Raw genomic sequence first — 21663 nt, 5'->3', positions numbered from 1 at the left:
GATGAATGTGAAGCCAAGGGAAAGTCCCAGATAAGCAGACAAGGTGCTCTTTGGTTAAAAGGATCCAGATGTTTGACATGGGAGCAGAGAGCAGCTTCTGTACGAAGGCGAGACCACAGACAATATCTAGCAGTAGTTTATATTCCTGTCCACAAATATGAAAGTCAGACGTGAACCCCCAAAAGTTTCAGTAAGTAACGTTTACCATATAAAACGGTGATTTGACATGTCACGAGCTGTTTCCACACAGCTGGCTCTCCTGGCATGCCAAAGCTATGCTCGAAGGATTTTATATGAATGGATAAAAGTGAGTTTGAACCTTTAAAAGATCCATGCAAGACACACATGCTTCCTGAACATGGGTGTATTCGCCACTAAATGGAAACTTGCAGAAAGGCTGGAAGAGGTTTGAGCACTCTCTGGGCAAGAACGGGGAGTAGAATGGGGAACTGAGCCTCACACAGTGTGAACAGTTAAGACGCTGAGTGTGGCCAGGTGGCCTCTCATCCCAGTACAGGCAGAGACAGGCAGATTTCTGAAATCAAGGCCAGCCTGATCCACAGAGGGAGTTCCAGGACAGCCAGGGCTACACAGAGAAACAAAACAGAAAGTTGAATGTGGTAGTTCATGCTTGTAATTCCAGCACTGAAGATTCCAGCTGAGGCAGGAGGATTGTCATGAGTTTGTGGCCAGCCTGGGCTACTGAGAGAGATTTCCTCTTTGTTTATGCATATGAGTACACTGTCTCTGTCTTCAGACACACCAGAAGAGGACATCAGAGCCCATTACAGATGGTTGTGAGCCACCATGTTGCTGGGAATTGAACTCAGGACCTCTGGAAGAGCAATCGGTGCTCTTAACCACTGAGCCATCTCTCCAGCCCAAGATTTCTTCTTTGAAAACAAACAAACATAAAACAAGCCAACAGAATATGATAGAGCGAAGGTTCGTATGCTGCTCTTGCAAAGGACCAGAGTTCAGCTTCAACATGCACTGGCTGACACACCACCCACAGTTGTGGTGGATCTGATGCCCTCTTCTGGCATGTACAGGGTATACTAATTTAAAGTGTATAATTCAGTGTCACATCTATGTTGTTATACAACCATTACCATTATCCACTGTCAAAACTTTATCGTACTAAGTAGAAGTTAAGTCCCAGACCATGTGACCTTCCCACCTCCGCCTCCCAAGTGCTGGGATTAAAGACATGCAATAGCTGTGCTTGGAAATTTTGAACATTTATTCTAATTAGCATGTGTGAATTGTGCGTAATAGCGGTCCCGTTGTGATACTGGCTGAACCATTTCCAGTAACTATGCGTATCTGTTCTAGATGCCTTGGGCAAGTGGCTGCGTGGAGGTCTTGCTTACTCTGCTTAACATAATGTCGTCGTCCTAGTTTGCTCTCTGCTGCTGTGATCAAACACTCGCAAAAGCTACCTGGGGAAGGAGAAAAGGGTCTGTCATAGATCACAGTCCACCGTTGAGAGGAGCCAAGGGAAGAACCTAGAACTGAAGCAGAGGAGTACTGCTTCCTGGCGTGCTCCCCTGGCTTTCTCAGCTACCCTTCTTACACGGCCCGGGCCCATCTTCCTAGGGATGGCTGTCTTTTTCCCATTGGAAAGAGGGTGACAGTTTTCAGCACAGGAACAAAGGTGGCTGTCTTCTCATTGGAAGGAGGGTGGCTGTCTTCTCATTGGAAGAAGGGTGGCTGTCTTCTCATTGGAAGGAGGGTGGCTGTCTTCTCATTGGAGGGAGGGTGATGGTTCTCAGCACAGGAACAAAGCTGACTGTCTTCTCATAGGAACGAGGATGACTGTCTTTTCATTGGAAAGAGGTCGATTGTCTTAAGAAAGAGGGTGTCGTTGGAAAGATGGTGACTGGACTGTCTTCTCATAGGGAGGAGGGTGATCGTCTTCCCATTGGGAGGAGGGTGATTCATGTTGCTTCCCAGGAGGATCTCTGGATCTGCCCTTCATGAACTTGCATAGAGACCCGTGAGGTCATACACAGACATGTCCTTTAATGTGTTTTAATTTTTACACACATGACATCTTGTCCTGCTTCTTGCCTTCTCCTTCCTAACTTTAGCAGATATAAATCTACTTCATTGTATTTATTTTTAAATTAGATTTTATTTTATGCATATGTTTATTTTGCCTTTGTATATGTCTGTGCACCTGTGTGCCTGGTGACACAGAGCCCAGAAGAGTGCGTTGGATCCCCTGGAACTGGAGCTATGAACCTCTGAGAGCTGCCATTGAACTCTGGGCCTTGAGCCCAAATCCTCTGAAAGAGCATCCAGCGAGCGCTCTTAACTGCAGAGCTACCTCCAGGCCTCTGTATTCTGTTCGTTTTAAAGATTTAGTTTTCATTCTTATTTACGGGCTGGGGGGTCTGCCACATGTGCCGGTGCCCTCAGAGGCCAGGGAGGACATCAGGTTCCCAGAGCCGGGGGTTAGAGGAGGCTGTGAGCTGCCGGCAAGGGTGCTGGGGAGTGAGCCTGGGTCTTCTGTAAGAACAAGCTATGAAGAGCACTCTTAATAGCCATGATGTTTGCCTCATTCATTTTAAGGGCTGAATGTGACCCCATCAGGTGTATACTCCATTGCCACGTATTTTAATTAGTTTGTCAAAACCGGCCATACTCTCCCAGTTATGGAGGACAGAGCTATCTTTATGTCTCCATGCGCTCCTGGGCAATATTGTCCTACAAAGTGAAAATCACCTAGGAGTTACAGAAGGAGAGATTACCTCTCCCTGACCACAGAAAGCTGTCTCTTTGCCTCTACTGGAGTCCTGCTTGAGGCCAGCTGAAGGGTCTAGGCATCTTCAGCTACATCTCTATCACTGTGTCTCAGCAGAGGTGCAAGCCAACTCTCGCCAAGCAAAGCGCTTCCCCCCCACCTTTTCTTCCACAGCGGTCCTGGGTCTGGCAGGGCACACCATCTCCATCTCCTGATCGAGCCTTCACCCCAGCAGTTGGCTACTTGAGTTATCTCTCTCCATACACCTCCCACAGGAGCATCTGGGCAGGGTCATTAACAGCCAGCACTTCCCAGAGAATAGTTTCAACGGTTACTAATGGTGTTCACAGACTGTTGCGTTGGGACACAGCCATATGCCAGGCACACTTTTCATAATCCTTGCCAGGTTTCTCTGAGCAGTCAAACTCTAGCAAGTAGATGTCAAGTAGATTACAAGTGAACCTATTCTAGACCTCTGGGTTGGGAGAAATTACTTCAATATGAGGCTATCAGCCCAGACACACCATCCGATTTTAAGACGAGGGCGAGCTTTGAGGGCAATCTCTTTCCACACATATGTTGCCATTCCATCCTGCTAATAACACCGAGGATGGTCACCTCAGGTCCCAGTGTGGCTCCTACTTCTGAATCTATCCAGCTTCCTGAAGTAATAATAATATAAAAAATTACCATATGTAAGAGCAAAGGAGAGAAACACATGGGTTCCAGATGCACCCAGCAAGTCAGGGCGGATGCTCCCAGATGAGAGGAAACAGGCACAAGGAGAGGAGACCAAGATATGGAAAAGAAGCTAAAATTAGTTAGTAGCCTGCACGGGGGAGTTTTAAATCAATCATTCTAATTAATATTGATTGTGGAAATTATGTTCTGGACTACTAAGAGATCTAGAACTGAATCGGGGGACCAGGGCACCCACATATGCAGTCTGCACAATAACACATGGCAGTAAGGGATTGAGATTTGGTGACACATGGCAGTAAGGGATTGAGATTTGGTGACACATGGCAGTAAGGGAGTGAGGTTTGGTGACACATGGCAGTAAGGGAGTGAGGTTTGGTGACACATGGCAGTAAGGGAGTGAGGTTTGATGAATGTTTAGTAGGGACTTGGGTGGAGCCCTCAGCGAGATGGCAAATGTAGCGCTTCCAAAGAGAGCTGGGTATCACACACTGACGTGGTACCCTGGCCACGCCTGCTCACAGACAAAAGCAAAATCACAAACAATTCATGTTGGGGATCCAGCCTGGCTCCCTTTACTAAGCCTTGGTGTCTCCACCCACTGGGCTTGGAGGGTCCTCTCCAAGGGTCTCCCTGTGTCTCTACCATCTCCCCTATCTCTGCACAAGTTTGGTCTCTTTTCTCTTCTCATCTGTACCCCATCACCCCAGTCTAATGTACCCAGAAAAATACTGCTGCAAACAGATAAGAAAGAATCCCATGAAAACCTGGTTATTTCCCGTCTGAGGGCACCGTGAGTCGCCTGGGTGATGGAGACTATATATGAGTCTTTAGAAAATGCTGTCATTTTCTTCCAGCGGTCCTGAGTTCAATTCCCAGCAACCACATGGTGGCTTACAACCATCTGTAATAGGATCTGATGCCCTCTTATGGTGTGTCTGAAGACAGCTACAGCGGCAGTGTACTCACATACATTAAACCTTTAAGAGAGAGAGAGAGAGAGAATGCTGTCTTCCAGAACTTGGGCCAGAAGAGGGAGCCAGAGGTACAAATGGTGGGGTCTGAACTATATGACCTGAGTTTGTGGGGGGGGTTTTGTTTTTTGTTTTTGGGGTTTTTTGGGTGGGTTTTTTTGTTTTGTTTTGTTTTTTGTTTTTGTTTTGTTTTGTTTTTTTGACAGGGTAGCCCTGGCTGTCCTAGAACTCATTTTGTAGACCAGGCTAGCCTCGAACTCAGAGATCTGCCTGCCTCTGCCTCCCAAGTGCTGGGATTAAAGGCGTGCGCCACCACGCCCAGCGTATGAGCTGAGTTTGTTTTGCTACTGTTTGCACGTGTGCATCAGGATGGCTTGCTTAGGATCAGGTTGTGAACACTTCCTAAAGAGCTAGCCTGACTCACGAACAGCACAGGTTTTACACCTGGCTCTTCGCACCAGTTCAAGGGCTGGTCTGGCAACACAACCTCCCAGGAAGATTGAACACAGAGTTAAAGGTGTTAAGCATCATAAAGGCTAAAATATACCAACCTCTCACAAATAAACTGGAAATTTTAAAAATAAAAGGAATGCTCTTAAGCAGGTAGGGCCAACCTGCTCAGCTTTACCTGCCTTGTAACTAGTGACCCCGGGACCTTTGGTGGGTGTTTTAGCAAGTACACGGGGGAAGCCCCATGTTGGATCACGAGGCTGTGTGCATTGGGATTCAGCTGCTTGGAGTTTTCTTCCGGGGGAAGCTTCTTCACAGAATGCAGCAACTGACACTGGGTGATGGGTGAACTCCGGGTGCAATGGCTTCTGTCCTCGCCAAGCCTGTCTGTCAAAGAGAAGCAACCCAGGTGGGGGCCATAAGCCCTGCCCTCCTAACTAGAGGCAACTGTCCCTGAGAGTTTATGGTCTGGTCCTTTCAGTTTCTCATGTCTCACCTCTCTAGGGGCTGCATGGCCCAGCGATCTGGACAAAGGCCAAGAAGCCAAAGACTGTTGAAGCCGCAGTCTCCACTCTTCTACTGACACCAGCGACCACCCAGCCCAGCCAGGCCAGATGGCCTCCTGCTTGCCTGATGTATGAGGTGGGTAGCAAGCTTTTCACCCAGAAGAGGACTCCGAGGGATTAATTACTTAAAATCCATAAACATGTATCATTATAATTCTTATTTCAGTTTCTACTCAAAGCTAAAGTGGCCAAAAGGAAAGAAAATGGAGAGCCAAGCTCCCTCTGAAGTCCTCCGAAGGCCTCTGCCTCTCTGGTATTTCCAGTCTGGTGGGGGACTCTCCCCAGAGTCCTGTGTTTGTTTGACAAAGGGCACATTAGAGGATGAGGAAGTCAAGAGCCCAGCTGAACCCCGGATGAAACTGGATTCTAGGTGTTTCCTTACCTTGCCCCAGCAGGCATGGACGTCTCCAGTGAGGCCCAGGGGATGTGTTCAGGCAGCAGGGGTGACACATGTACTTTGGGGGGTGCAGGTGTTTTAGGGGACCAGGAAGATGAGTTAGGATTTGTAAGGTGTCCATCTAAAGGCATTCATTCCCCTGTGGACATTTTCAGAGAGCAACAATTTTCTGTGTGAGGACAAATTAAACAGAGACCTTCCTTCCCTCCACTCCCTCGAGAGGGCCCCTCAGCAGATGCTTATTTGTGACTCCTCTCTACTCTGAGGCTAAAAACTACTCCCCTCCCCCACCCCTGAGGCTCACTCCAGCATCCCTGTGGTCAGCATGATCCATGTCTCACTCCAGCATCCCTGTGGTCAGCATGATCCATACGTCTATCCTATCCTTCTCCCAATTCTACACAAAATAGACAAACGGTCTCCTTCACTTTAAAGTCCCAAGGTACATTCCATCAGCAAGGTTTTCTCTGGGGGGTGGGGGGTGGGGGCCCTCCCAAGGTGGCTGACATCCAGAAGTGCCCAACCTGTACAAGTGGGAACAGTAGGAACCTCTCCTGCTTAGCCACGGAAAGTCAGGACACAAACAGTGAACACAGCAGCCGTGCCTAGGGCCAGATTGAGGCGGGACACTACTGTGACATTGTTTAAGCCCGTGGTTTTTAAATATTTGTTCAATATTTACTTAGATGAAAGGCCCTGTTCTCTAAATAAACAAATGGAGGGCTTAGCAGGAGGAAAGGCCCCAGGGCAGGTAGCTTCGGCCCTCCCCCTGGTCTCCAGAGAACACTTCTCTGGCAAGAATCTGTCCCACCTTTCAGCCAAACAAAAGCCCCACAACTAATGTTGCCTACCTGCATACAAGGCTTGCTCTGGAGCAGACCCAGCAGAGGTCTAACCCTGACTCCAGGTGCTTTGAACGCCACACTCCTTCCTGGCTCCTCCCCATCCCAAAGAAGTCACTACAGGACTAGACTATCCCATCGCCTCTTGCAGATGGCTTAGACCCCTTAGCTGGCCCAGTCTGCCTAAAAGATGTGGCTGGGAGTGTACTGGGAGGCCCGTATGCCTGGCTGTTCTTGTAGGGGAAGGCTTTGTGGCTGCTCTGCTCCCACCAGATCTCTCGGGAGCCCCACAACACATCTGACAGGACATGACCTAGAAAGTGCATGAACGTTAGGAGGGCTGTGTGTTGCTCTCTGGGTCTCAGTGGCTCCATCCTGTCTTCCTCCCTTGACACTGCCGTAGAGCTTCCCAGTCACCCCTCCAGCCTTCACAATGCTACTCTTGATATGAAAGCCACCTCCTTCCTTAGCCACCCTGTAGCTTGCTGAACCTCGCCTTTGGCTTCTTCTATCATTTCCACGAAGGAAATTTGAACGTCATAGACGCTGGCTTTTGACATGTGGTAATATACTCTGCCTCTTTGGGGCAAGAACTAGCACTGGACCACCTTTAGCTCACAGCTGTAACTCAAAGCTGACCCTTAGAACATACCACAGGAATCAGAAAGAAAGTTTAGAGTGGAGTATGGAATGTATTCACAGAAACGTTTGGACTCTTGGAGGATCCGGGCTGAAAGTTCCAAAGTGGGCAAGAAAAGCTGCTTCCAGCTCTCACTGCCTGAGAACACTTAGTGTGAGGTGTGTATGTATGTCTCTGTGTGTGTGTGTTTATTCATATGTGTATGTATAAATTATATATAACGTTTAAGAAAACCATTCCTGAAGCCAGTGGCATCATAATGAGCCACCACTGCGCAGGCTGGAGTTCATTAGGAACCAGGTACATCTGTTTACGGTTAGGAGTCCCATGGCTGCTAACACACTACCTCTCATGACACAGGGCCAGGTCAACAACAGACTCTTTTCCTCCTGTTTTGTTTCTATGTTGAAATTAAATACTCGGGCAGTTGCCCTGGGCTTTCTCCATGGAAGCTTTGGGCCCTTAACACACACCTATTTCCCTAACTTTGGAAGGCAGAGACCAATAGACCCATGAAGCCCACTGGCCAGCTAGCTTAGCAGAATAGATGGGCTTCCAGTTCTGTGAGAGACCCTGCCTCAGAAACTAAGAAAGACTCCTGACATCGACCTCTGGTGGAGACCAGAGGTCTCCATGTACACACCCATATGAACACATACATACACCAACATCCATATGTACACACACATATCTATGCCACACACACACACAAAGAAGGGAAATATTTTTGTTGTGATATTGTTATCAGTATCAGTGATTGTAACTTAGCATGTTGGAAGTTATTTTTCTTTGAAGAGCTGAACAAAATACGTATATGCTCCATTATTTAAACAAACAAAAATACACAGAAATATAATTGTTGTTTTATATTGGGGGGTGTGCGTGTGTATGTGTATACCCACATGTGTTGTGTGCCTCTGTGTGTGAATGTATGTGAATGTGTGTCTGTGTGTGTGAGAGTGTGTTTTGTGTGTGTGAGTATATGTGTGTGAATGTGTGTGTGTGAGTCTATAAGTGTGTGAGTGTGTATGGTATGTGTGAGTATATGTGTGTGAATGTGTACCTGTGAGTGTGTGTTTTGTGTGATAGTGTGTTTTGGGCGTGTGAGGATATGTGTGTGAATGTGTGTGTGAATGTATAAGTGTGTGAGTGTGTATGGTATGTATGAGTGTGTATGGTATGTGTGAGTGTGTGAGACAGTGTGTGTGAGTGTGTAAGTGTATGTGTGTATGTCTGTGTTGGGCATAAGATCAGGGCTTCTCAGAGGCTAAGCAGAGGCTCTGTATCTCCTAGTTCCCGATTTCTTCTCATTAGATTTAGCATGACTTTGCTCATTTGCGATGGACATTGTAAGTGCTTCCTCCAAATGTTTGCCCCAGCTCAGTGGAGCTAGCTAGATCTGAGCTGTGACTCTAAGCATATCTCTGGAAACTTCCAGGTTTTCATTTTCCCCTAAAGCCTACATCATTCAACCAAGGGGGCTATATACACCTGACAGGAGAAAGCTAGGTTTTGAGTCCTGAGAGAGCCAATATGCAGAGTTAACATGGGACTGGGGTTTAAATTCAACTTACCAGGTTCCCTTTACCCTTCGCTTGCCTTTAACAAGTCTGCAAAGGGTAGGCAGAATGGGCCAGAAGACACCACATTTCCATTTAATATTACTTTGTGTTTCATTCAAATCAAGCATCGGCCTTTTCTGGTCATTGGTCCGGATCCCTCTGCACAGCTGCCTCTGTCATTCTGTGAACTGCAACTGCTGTGTCCACTCGGGAGTGCAGATAAGAGGAAGCAGGTGATCTCTGTCAGCCTTTCCATTCACTTCCTAAATAAGCTCATGCCTAGCGAGATATTTCGGGTAGGCTATAACGCAGAAAAGCAACATGCCACGGCGCCTCAAATTATGAAGCTTTAAAGTCTTTTGTTGATTAAAGGGGGCAACAGTATATTTCCAGAACTTGGCTTTCAGAGTTCCTTTCGGATCCTGAAAGAGCGGATCACAGCGCCACCCAGTGGACATCGGTGGTTTAACGTTGGCGACAAGGAGACAGGCAAAGCCCGGTTTAAATGCTATAAATTCATTTCTCCTGTTGTTAGTGGGGGTTTTTTTATTGTGCCATATCCATAACAGATGGCATGTCACAGTTTAAATTATTTCCTTTATTTTAGACCCTTCATCTAACTGTTTCACCAAGTACAAATTTACTACTTTGTGGGCACCATCCATTCATTTTTCAGGGACAGTTACTTGAATAGCCACCTGGTGTCCAGAGCTTATTGATGCATTGTGTGTTATTCATTGCACATGTCTTTGTTCTATCACATGCAAGCTCTTGATTGTGGTGCACAACACAGCGGGGTGTGTGTGTGTGTGTGTGTGTGTGTGATCCGTGGGGCTTCGCTTGGCCTTAAAGCCCCTACCACTTGGCTGGGGGAGTGTTACTCACCTGACAAGGAAACCCTGACTGCATGTGAGAGTCACCCATAGGGTTTCCTAAATGATCATCCCCAGAATACACATCCCAGAGATCTGACATCTAGTCTAGAAGTGAGGCCCATACATTCCAAGGAACCTACTGTGTGCTGGTGTGACCTCTCTCCTGCCTTATGATCAGATTCATGCCAGGTGTGGAGATGGCATTTGAGTGACTAGGCATTTCTGCTAAATACTTAGTGGGAAACATGATTTCAAAGTTCAGTGGTGAGAGGTGGAGGCAGGAGGTTTAGGAATTGAACTGCCTCCTAAGTGCACAGTGAGTCTGCCTCCTAAGTGCACAGTGCGCTTGAGGCCAGCCTGACCTATTTGAATCGCTGTCTCAAAACATGAAAAAGTAGGCAACTTTTATTTCTTATGAGTAAAGTATTTATGGACAGAAAACCTACTATGTGTGTGTGCACAGGTGTGTGTATGGGTGTGTGTGAGTTTGTGTGTGTGTGTGTATACATGACAGTGGGAGCCAGAGGACCGTCATGCATATCATTCTTCAGGGGTCATCAGCCTTTTGTGAAAATATTTTTACTAATTCTTTGGTGACTTCATACAAAATATTTTGTACGTGTTTCCCTCCCTCCCTCCTCCTTCCTTCCCTTCTTCATCCTCCTCCTCTTCTTCTTCTTCCTCCTCTTCCTTCTCCTCCTCCTCCTCCCCGTCTCCTTTTTGAAACAGGGTCTCTCACTGACTTGGCCTGCTGCTGGGCTGCAGTGAGCTAGCTACAAGCACACACTACCGCACTTGACTTTCTATATAGTCCTAGTGATCTAACTCGGGGACCTGGTACTCTCAAAGAAACTACCTAAGAGACAAACAGAAGCCAGATCATCAGCGGGGTCAGCTCCTAAATGCACAGTCAAACGATGGGATCGCTTCTAGAAATCCCAGCCATGCAGTATCACTGGAAATGAACGCAATTAGAACATGAGAGCCGTAGGATTCACACGGTGCCCCAGAAATGCTCAACTCTACAAACCAGGAGATGGAGGATAGCGTCTCCTTGGAATCCCTCTTCTTGGCTGAGTGGACTCTGCCCACTCCAGGACTGAGCCTAGCACTACAGAGTTGTTCTGGCTGTTCCTTGCCTTTATTGCATAAATCCTCACATCTGATTCATAATCCAGATACGATGGCACAAGCCTGTAATACCAGGAGGTAGAGGCAGGAAGGCCAGAAGTTTAAGGTCATCATCAACTACATAATGAATTTGAGGTTCTCATGAGCTACATGAGGACATGTCATAGTGGATGGATGGATGGATGGATGGATGGATGGATGGATGGATGGATGGATGAATATCACATAGGGAAAAAGTATGGCTGTAAATTTGGACCTGAGAGAATAGAATGTGTTGGGATGTGTCAGTTCTTGGGTGTCTGAGGCTGCACACGTGACCTTATGACTGACAGCAGGTTAGCTGCAGGCTGAGGGTCATATGAGGAAGACTGATTCTGCCCTCCCAAGATCTCATTCACTTGTCTAGCCCGGGCTTTAGACCTGCCGTATGGCTCCTGCATAAGGGGCTGTGTGCGAACTCTCAATAAACAGACTTCAAAGGGGGAAGTCTGCGACCAAGCCAAGGCAAATACAACTATGAAAACCTAGCCTGGCTTGCCCCAAGGCGGCTCCAAAAGGGAAATAAACACTGTGAATGAACAGGGAGCTCTGATTCTCTGCCTCGGGGTAAGCTCTGTTTGCAGCTGGGGCAGGCTCTGGGCTCAGCTGCGTCCTCCTGCTAAGCCTTGGTGACCCTCAGGTTCTGCAACCAGCCTCTGGTGCTGTGAGAACACCCTTCCGCATGGGGCAGCAGGCCTGATAACTGAGCACCTGGGACACAGGAAGTCAATGGTGGCTTTGCCAGTGGGGTTCTGTGTCCTGTAAGAAGCCAGAGTTCTGTCTTCAGCCTACACAAACAGAGCCGGGATGACTACTGATTGTCCATGTGGCTGTTTTTACTTCATCGTGTGTGCTTCACATCGTCACTACAGTAACCAATGTGGGGGCTGGTGAGATGGCTCAGTGGGTAAGAGCACCCGACTGCTCTTCCGAAGGTCCAGAGTTCAAATCCCAGCAACCACATGGTGGCTCACAACCATCCGCAACGAGATCTGGCGCCCTCTTCTGGAGTGTCTGAAGACAGCTACAGTGTACTTACATATAATAATTAAAAAAAAAAAAAAAAAAAAGTAACCAATGTGGAGGTGGACTCCCAGCTCCACATACTGAAATCCTGACTCAGAAAGAGGGATTGAGGCCCCAAATGTGCATGTCACGGGCTCAGACACGCAAGCCTTGGACACATTTACAATCTGAACTCGGGTACTGTTTTCCAGCCTTGTTTGTTTCTGGTGTTGTAGTACCCTGACTCACTCCCTCTTGGATAAGCCCCTCGGGAACCTATCCCATGATGCAGAAGGGCTGTGCTATGCAGACGCTATGTGGGAAACGTCCTCAGCATCTGGGCTGTGGTCAGGGGCAGAAGCATGGCAGTGCTGCGAAATCTGCCTTCAACAGCCCTAAAGCAGAGTAAAGGAGGCAGGGTGTGGGTGCAGCCCTGGTGAGCATGGAGCAGGTCAGTCAGGGAGGGAAGCTCCTGTAGTGACTCCCCTCACAGCCCCACCACCTGGAAGCAAGCTTGGGAAATCCTCTTCAGTTCAGTGACATGAGGGAGGCTGGCTGGGTCAACGAGAAGAGGAGAGAAGGCTCTTTAGACTGGAGAAGAAAGAGCAACTGTCAGAGGGCTGTGAATGAAATAAACGCCAGAGGCTGCAGGCAGCCGCGGGACTTGAAGGTTCTGCAGTGTAGACCTGATTTAAAAAGGACTGGATTAATGGATGTTTTAGAATTTTGACAGTAACCAAAAAAAAAAAAACTTACACCAGAAGAGAAATCTCCTGGAATGGGTGTGGCCTGAGATGGGCGGGGCTACAAGACTGGACCCCGGGGGAGGTGGGGAGACACACTGAGTTGACTCCCGCCACATTTATGACCTTCCCAGAACCTTGGAATGTCACCTCTTGTGAGCCATTGCAGAAAAACAATGAGATCCACCAGAAGCAAGGACCAAGGTCCCACAGGAGCCACAGGAACTAATGTGGGGGACCTGGGAACAGGTCAGGAGCAAGGGTCCAGAGAATGAAGGAGGGATAGCCACAGCGCAGCTAGGGTAAAGACCCAGGGAGCCCAGCACGTATTGGTGCCCACTCCCAACAGCAGCGGGTCCTCGGAGGAGAATCCAGTGGAGACAGTGACTGTCGCTCCCCGGAGTTACTCCCCTCTTCCGCAGATCTTCTAAGTTCGTATCGTAGGATGTAGACTTGGTAATGTTCTCTAAGCCTCCTCCGGAAGCTAGAGGATTTGTCTGAAGATGTGCAGAGAGGTAGCTCAGAGGCAGAGTACCTGCCTAGCATGTATAAAACCCGGGACTCAATTGTCATCGCTATAGAAAAAAAGAGAGGGCTAGAGAGACGACTCAGCCTCAGTGGATAAAGGCACTTGGCTCCGCAAGCCTGGCAACCCAGACGCCATCCCCAGCACCTGTGTAAAGGTGGGGCGAGAACCAACTCCACAGGGAAGTTCCCGCGGAGCTGGTCTCTGATCTTCACACAGCCATCCCCCGCAAATCCCAAAGTAGGAAAGGATGAGCCACAGGTCCATAGAAATATCCTAAGAGCATCTACCTTCTTAGAATTACCCACCCGCCTGCCATGTCTGAGCTATTAATGTGACTAGTCTCTACTTCAGCCACTGGGTGCCTGTGCACATGCCGGCCCGTGTGTGCATGTCAGCAGATGAACGTCCAGGACCGGTGGGCTGGGTCTGCCTTTTGGGCATCCACCCAGTGTCTCTGCTGAGGACCAAGGACTGCGGGCCTGGTATGATGGGATTTTCATGTATGTAATTTCCTGACAAGTCAGTGAAATTCCCACTCTATCCCTGGTCAAGGTCGGCCTCTTGCAGTCATTGGCTTCCAGCTAGACTCTTGTATGTGTGCTGTTCCCACTTTGGGTATAAGGTATGAGGGCAACTGGAAAGCCTAACTTACTTAAAAACACTTTAAAATGTTGTCAATAGAATTTATATATATACAATATATGTATACATACATATATATTATGGTGTCATATAATATACCATATTCAAATATATGTTTTAATATATTTTATAAATCAATAACATATTTTATATAACAAATATATACTAACCAATAACATATATCTAATAAATATATTATATATTATACACCAGAATCAAATAGGGTTTATTCCAGAGGTGCAAGATTGGGTCAATATCTGAAGATCAAGCAGTGTAATCTACCACGGTGGCAACAAGAAAAGACTCAACGTTGTATCAGTTGATGAAGAGAAGTGTTAAAAGTTGGAGATTCAGTGAAGGAAGTGGGAGCAAAATAAGGACCATCTGTTAGATACCTGCAACAAATGTCACAGTCGGCCTTCAGTGCGTGTAGGCTGTATGTCCTCAGACTCACCGACTGTGGGTCAAAGATACTAGGAAAAACTACGTCTCTGTCACCATTCTAGAAAGAACATAGGAGGACTGTGACTGTCCCTGGCTGGCAGAGTGCCAGCTCATTCTCTGCCTCACATGGCCCCTCCCTCCCCTGTTCTTTAGGGACACCTGGCATTAGGTTAATGGTCCATCTCAATCCTCTGTGATTGCATTGTTTCTTGTTGTTGTTCTTGTTGTTGTTGTTTTCTATATATAGAGACAGGATCTTTCTGTGTGGCTCTGGGCTAGCCTGGAATCCACCACGTAGACCAGGCTGGTTTCAAACTCCTGGGGCAACGCCAGCCTCCCTCATGCTGGGGACAGTCAGGAACCACCATTCCTAGTTCATCATCTCTTAATTGCATCCGCAAAGTCCCTGGTTCCAAACAAGGTCACATTCTAAAGCTCTGAGTAGATGTGAGCTCAGGGAGGGGGTGTGCACACAAGGACTCATTGCAGGGGTTCGTGGGTAAGGTCTCTGCTCTTCCTGAAGTGGTGGGACCCCAGGTATGGCACAAGTTCTAGGAAGAGGTCATCCCCAGTCATGTGACTCACCCTCCTACACGTACTGCATTCATTTCCATGCCCTCTGTGTTTTCACAATGGCCCTTAACTTTGACCTTTGGAAGTCCCCAGCCTCTGGCAATGCTGCCCTGTAGCGTGTCTGCCTGTCCCCCGCCTCTGAAGCAGTCCATCTCCTGTGCTTTTATGAGCATTTGCTTATTTGTTCATACCCTTTCTTGCTCCAAAACAAGGTTTCAGGCAGATGGCTTTTATTACCAGGCTGCAAGAGAACACTAGGATCCTGTGTCACACCGTCTCCTCGGCAAACACAAACTGCCAGGAAGCCGACATGGCAAGGTCCAAATGCACTCGGCAATTAAAATGATGGGGTCTGTCCATCTTGCCACTGGGCTTCCGTCCCTGCTCTCCTGACTGCAGGGCACACCCAGTCCTGGCTGTTCTGTTTCTAAGAGCTGGGTGTGTGGCTTCTTATTTTCTGGGTAGCCTCTGAATAGAACTGGGGAGATTCCTGGTTAAGCCATAGGCCCCTCTGTGAGGAGATCTCATAGAGGTACCTGGGGTGCTTTAAGCACCACAACTGTGGCCCAAGATCACGTGGATCCCTAATTGGCTTGCTGGAAAAGCTGCAGAAGCTCTTGGCTAATGCTTTATAACCAAACATGGTAAAAGGCACACGGCCTCCTGGTCTAATATAGGAGGGCCCTCCTCGGCTTTAATCTTTATTACCTTATTTACTGAAAACTTTTAGAATCATTGGGCTTTGGCTCAAGTCCAGCTCTTTCTCTCTCTCTTTCTTCCTTCCTTCCTTCCTTCCTTTCTTGATAATTTATTTATTTCTTATTTCTATGTGCATTTGGTGTTTAGCCTATAAGTATGTCTGTGTGAGGGAGTCAGATCCACTGAAACTTGAGTTACAGACAGTTATGAGCTGTCATGTGGGTGCTGGGAATTGAACCTGGGTCCTTTGGGAGAGCAGCCAGTGATCTTAACTGCTGAGCCATCTCTTCAGTCCCCTATCAAAGTCATCTTTATGTCCAGATTTACACATGTATTCACCTGAATGAGAAAGAGAGAGTCTGTGTGTGTGAGAGTGTGTGTCTGTGTGTGTGTGTGTGTCTGTGTGTGTGTGTGTGTGTGTGTGTGTTTTGGGGAAGGGGCAGAGCAGCGTACAAACAAACCTGATTATACACACATATTAAATTGAATAGTCATATAATTCATACTATTCCACTCCCTGTGGGCCCTGATGGTGTCGGAAAGCATCTAACATGCCTCTGCCTTCCTCCTGGTCCCCGTGCTTACCAGCCTGTAGCAACTGACATATTTTAGAAGTTTGTTGCCCCTGCAAAGTCCTGCCAGCCCCTCAGATGTGACAGGCATGCTGTACAGCTGGGCATAGACAAGGAGAATTATCAGAACAATCCTTGATAGCTATACATGGGCAGACAGCCACTTCTGGACTGGTACCCAGTGCCTGGATACAGGGCCCAATCTCAAAACCCTTTCTCAGAACAGCCATTTTGATGGCTCTAGCAAAAGCTAGCAACTAAGGCGGGGGGGGGGGGGGGGGGAGCTCAGACCTTGTTTGGAAGGAAGGAAGCCTTGGGTGAGGACAGCCAGACAAGATGGCTGGCACTAATAGCAGCTTCCTCCTGTGCACACACCTCATTAAGCACCATCCATCCACATGAGACTGCTTAGATAATTACAAGGCCAGAGGCGCACTCGGGGTGTGATGTGGGTATTAGCAGACATGTGTGTTGGAGAGCTAGCAATCAGGAGGCAGGGTGTGGATTCAGAGCAGATGTAGCAGAAGGCCCACCCAGACCAGCCTTTGCAGGGAACCTGGCAGGCTGCTGTGCACTAGGTCTGCAGCAGGCTATGGGCGCTTCAGCCTGTGGGAACTCACAGGCTGAGTGAGCTTTCCCAAAGCACCAGGCTTCCTGAGAAAGAAGAGGTCTGGACAGGCAGGTCTGTGTCAACTTGACACATGCTAGAGTTATCACAGAGAAAGGAGTTTCAGTTGAGGAAATGCCTCCATGAAATCCAGCTGTAAGGCATTTTCTCAATTAGTGATCAAGGGTGGAGGGCCCATGATGGGTGGTGCCATCGCTGGGCTGGTAGTCCATAAGAAAACAAACTGAGCAAGCTAGGGGAAGCAAGCCAGTAAGAAACATCCCTCCATGGCCTCTGCATCAGCTCCTACTGCCTAACCTGCTTGAGTTCCAGTCCTGACTTCCTTTGGTGATGAACAGCAATGTGGAAGTGTAAGCCGAATAAACCCTTTCCTCCCCAACTTGCTTCTTGGTCATGATGTTTGTGCAGGAATAGAAACCCTGACTAAGACAAGGTCACTGCCAGAAGTTCACGGTCAAGACCTTAAGCCCTAACGTGACCCATTCTCCCAGGCTCTCCATTTGGCTCTTGGCCACAGGAAGAGCAGACGGGAGGAGGGTGTTTCCATTCATAACAGAGGGCACAGTATGCCTAGAACACCTTCCTCATGAGCATGGGTACGGACACCTAGCTACTGTCAACTCAATGCTTTTGGATTTCTACTTTCATATTTATATATAAAATATGTGGCAAAACTTTGCCACACCGAGGACCAGCTGTCTCCACACGCCAAGCCTTGGTTCTCAGGGTGGCACCACCAGGAGCTGATAGGCAGGGCTTGATGAGAGGGGTTTTCTTGAGAGACATTCTCATGAAGAAGACTGTGAGAACCCTTTCCTTTCTGCACAGCCACGCCCAGGGCCACCTGCCAACACAGTTTTCTACAGCATCCCCTCTGAAGTCCCTGTGACTGCAGAGTGCCATGGGACACCTTGGTTCAGTGGCATAAAGGGCAAATGAAATCAACCAGAAAGACAACTCAGTGGTTCTCAGCACACCCCGGCATCCCAAAAATCACACTCCAGACACCTGAAGGGCCTGCAGGCATTCCCGGCCGGGACAGGTCCCTGTGCCACTTTGGGGTCACCAGGCCGCCATCTCCTACTTACTGAGAAGACAGTCTTCTCCTTTTAACTCTTATCTTCGACTCCTGTTACACCATCCCTCATTCAGCGCTACGACCCTTGACCTACTCAACGTCATTTCCTACCTACAGACTGCAACAGAGTCATCCCTCAGCCATTATAGCAAAAATGGCCTGAAAGAGAAGTCGCTCCTTTCTCAGAAATCCCTCACAGCCCTCATCAGGATTGGGAAAGCAAATTGCTCAACAAGGAAAAAGTCCACAGCCACATGGGGCCAACCATCAGGTGGACGGCTCGGGGGACGTATCCCTGTGGCCAGCAGCTGCGGCAAAGGAGTCTGGTGACCAATAAAGTCAACAGAGCCAGAGCAGGGAGGTCAGAAAAGGCTGACACAGACCAGTGGGTAGGAGAGATGAGGTTTCACCTACTAGCCACAGGGAGCCATTAGACGGCCATGTGTAGATATCTCTGGCATTCTTGTTCCAAACGCAGATAGGACATTTCCGGTTGGTCTTGAAAGTTTGCCTCAGCAGGGCCACCTTGTAGGGCGCACTGGCTGGTTAATCTTCTAACCAGAGGGCATGTGTGCCCACGCAGGCCCGACTCAGAGACCGTAATTGACCAGTCAACTCTCTCTCAAACACACTGGCCTTGGAGCTTCCATTTGGCGAATGAGGCAAAGCCAGAAGACTTCGGTGTCCTTGCTGTGTCTCCGTGGTCTACCTGAGAACATCGAGGTGGATGGGACTGGAGCTGTTCTGTATGTGAGTGGAGTGGCTGCAGCCGGCAGGCATTTATCTCCAAAGCTGGGCCCTGCCTGTCAGGTGTGTGGGTGGTTGAGTTGAAAGGCAGGTCAGCGGCCTGGCGAAAGTGAACGTTCTCCAAGGGTCCTTGGTCCTGGGTGTGGAGGGGACCCTAAGACATTAGGCGTAAAGGGCAACCAAGCTGCTGAGGACCTAGGGAGGGCAGGAATGTGGTCCTACAGTACCTGGGCAAAGCTCCCTCTTCGCTTTCTGGGTCTCAATTTGAGAGCAAAGGCTGAATGGAGATGCTTGGAGACTGTTTGTCACCTTGGGAGGTACCATCATTGTCTCTGTCCGCTCTGACTCCTTGTGGGGGACCAGCGTGGTTCAGCACTGTTCATAACTTCTGCCTTGAGAGCATCCTCTTCCTCATGGGAACCTCAACCTAAGCCCCTGAGCCCCAAGCTCACACACATCCACTTGGGAGAAGGGAATAAGAAGGGGATACGAGAGCTTGATTCCTCTATCTGTCCATCCACCCACCCATCATCTCTCGCTCCCTCTTTCTCTCTCTCTCTCTCTCTCTCTGTGTGTGTGTGTGTGTGTGTGTGTGTGTGTGTGTGTGATCATGTGTTTGAGTATTTCCCACCTTATTGTTTGAGACAGGCTCTCTCCTTTGCCTGGAGATCACCAGTTAGTGAGCAGTTAGTGAGCTGGCTGACTAGAGAGTCCAGGGACCCATCACCTCTCCAGTGCTGGGATTTTAAGCTCTGGCCACCATGCCTGCCTTTTGATGTGAGTTCTGGGCATCAAACTTAGGGCCTTGAGCTTACACAGCAAACACTTTACTAACTGGGCCATCTCTCCAGTCTTTTGGCTGTCTTTTTTTTTTTTTAAGATTTATTTTATGTATATGAGTACACTGTAGCTGTACAGATGGTTGTGAGCCATCATGTGATTGCTGGGACCTCTGCTTGCTCCAGCCTCACTCGCTTTGGCCCAAAGATTTATTTATTGATATATGTAAATACACTGTAGCTGTCTTCAGACACACCAGAAGAGGGCGTCAGATCTCATTACGGATGGTTGTGAGCCACCATGTGGTTGCTGGGATTGGAACTCATGACCTCTGGAAGAGCAGTCGGTGATCTTACCTGCTGAGCCATCTCTCCAGCCCCTTGGCTGTCTCTTAATAAAGGTAAAAAATAGCACAAAGAGGGAAAAATCCTATGCAATGGTATATAAAACCCTCAACTATCTTAAGCCCCATATCCTCAGCAGGAGCCATAGTCTTCCCAAGACCGGACCCTGAGCAAAAGAGAAAGGGAATTGGGATTAGCATCTTGAGAAGGTCTCCAGACCTGGGAGATATTTGGGACTGGGGCTTTTAATTCCCACCGAGAGGTTTAACTCTTACACTTCTGAAACTCTAAATCTTTTTGGTCCTGGGTTTAGATTTGAAGTTGGCAAACTAGAGGGTCACCCATGATACCAGACCCAAGGTCTCTCTACCTGGATCTGAAATAGCCTGTGAGCTCAGAGCTTCCTTGTCCTTATCTATCGAAATGATCAAACCTCATCCCTGTGCTCCCTGAATCTGCCGGTGTGCTCCAAACTGGGCTTGCAGGTTTTTATTGTATTATTTCAGCATCTTCCTCACAGCTGAGAAAGCCTCTGCCTCAGGGTGGCGATGTGAGTCATGGAGACCGAGCAGTTGGCCTGGGTACAGTTTACTCAGGGTAGGAGGCAGTGCCCGTCTCTGCCCTTATCTGGATGCCTGTAATCCACCAATTGTGGAGGCTTACTGTATTTTACTTTCTTATCTGTGCAATGGGATCAATGTTTCATGAGACATCTGCAGGAAAACACACACATACACAGGGAAAGGAAAGGAAAACTTTCTTTGGGTGCCACGAGAATATCACTGTCCTGGTGACTTTTCTAGTTGCTGTGACAAAAAGCAACTCAAGGGGAAAAAAAACATTGAGGTTTGAGGCAGAAGAGCCATTGCAGCAGGAACATGAGGCACACGGACACACCCACAGTCAGAAGGAAGAGACTGATTGTGCCGCCCGCTCCCTTGCTCCTTTCCAGTCAGTCCCTGCTCCCAACCCCTGGGACAGTGCTCCCAATGTTGACTGTGAATCTTCCTCCCTCAGCTAACTCCCTCGAAGAAATATCCCGAACTTTCTTTCCAATGTTGGTTTCTGGGGCTGCCAAGTTGACAATAGTCACCACCACAATTACTTATAAGTGTTTCTTGTTTTCCATTTTAAAAAATATTTATTCACTGCGGGCAGGTCGTACATGTGGAGGTCAGAGGCCAACTTCCAGGGAGTCGGTTCTCACCTTTTACTCTGTTAAGGCAGGAACTGTCTTGTTTCTGATGCTGCACTGTATTCTCCGGCTAGCTGGATCAGGAGCTTCTCCTGACTCTCCCTCCCATCTTGTCGTAAAAGCACTGGGATTACAGATGCAGGGTACCACATATAGATGTTTGTGGGTCCCAAGCATCGGACTCTGTATAGTCCTCAGGCATATACAGCTAGTGTTTCTATCCTTTAAGCTGTATCTCCAGCCCTGGTGTGTATGAGTGTGTGTGTGTGTGTGTGTGTGTGTATGAGCGTGTGTGTGCATGCCTACATGTGTATAGATAAAAATCAATGAAATTGAGTATGTTCGTCGGTTTTCTTTAAATCATTTTCTTGTCCTACATCAGAAAAGATCCTCCTTGGTGCAGAAATATCAAAGTCAGCCTTGTACCAGTGCCTTCTTGAGACCCAGGCCATGTATCTTGCCAGCTCAGGAGTGATTCTTGGAGCTCTTCATTCAGCTCCTTCCGCTTGGTCTGTGTATTTCTTATTCAGGCCGTGAGTCTCCACAGAGTTTGCGGGACATGTGGCTGCCAGGACCATGAGCTTTCAGGGGGGATCATCCAACAGCAACAGCAAATGGGGAACTTCCACCAGAGCCATTTGATGGTGGCTGCAAACACAGGCAGCCTCTCCCGTTTTTGCCTGTTGGGTGACTATGAAGGAAGGGAGAGCAGGCTGCAGCTTCACTCCCAATAGGCAGGCTGTCACAGGGACCCCATAGT

At 48.2% G+C, this 21663-nt stretch overlaps 1 protein-coding gene across 4 annotated transcripts in view; it reads left to right on the top strand.

Annotated features, from left to right (window-relative positions):
- The window catches only part of Cldn14 (claudin 14), an 88410-nt gene that overhangs the window by 58910 nt on the left and 7837 nt on the right, over nucleotides 1-21663 (top strand). The window contains exon 2 of one of the 4 annotated variants that reach the window (XM_021184831.3): nucleotides 5377-5514. The gene's annotated coding sequence lies outside the window, so the exon portion shown is untranslated. Of the gene's footprint in view, nucleotides 1-5376; nucleotides 5515-18195; nucleotides 18648-21663 lie in introns of those variants that run through there. The other 3 variants (XM_021184830.3, XM_021184828.3, XM_021184829.3) reach the window with 3 other exon arrangements.

This window comes from Mus caroli, unplaced genomic scaffold (assembly GCF_978045245.1).
Source record: "Mus caroli unplaced genomic scaffold, Mus_caroli_1 scaffold_17, whole genome shotgun sequence".
In the NCBI taxonomy this organism is placed as follows: domain Eukaryota; kingdom Metazoa; phylum Chordata; class Mammalia; order Rodentia; family Muridae; genus Mus; species Mus caroli.
This window is presented reverse-complemented; position numbering and strand designations above follow the sequence as displayed.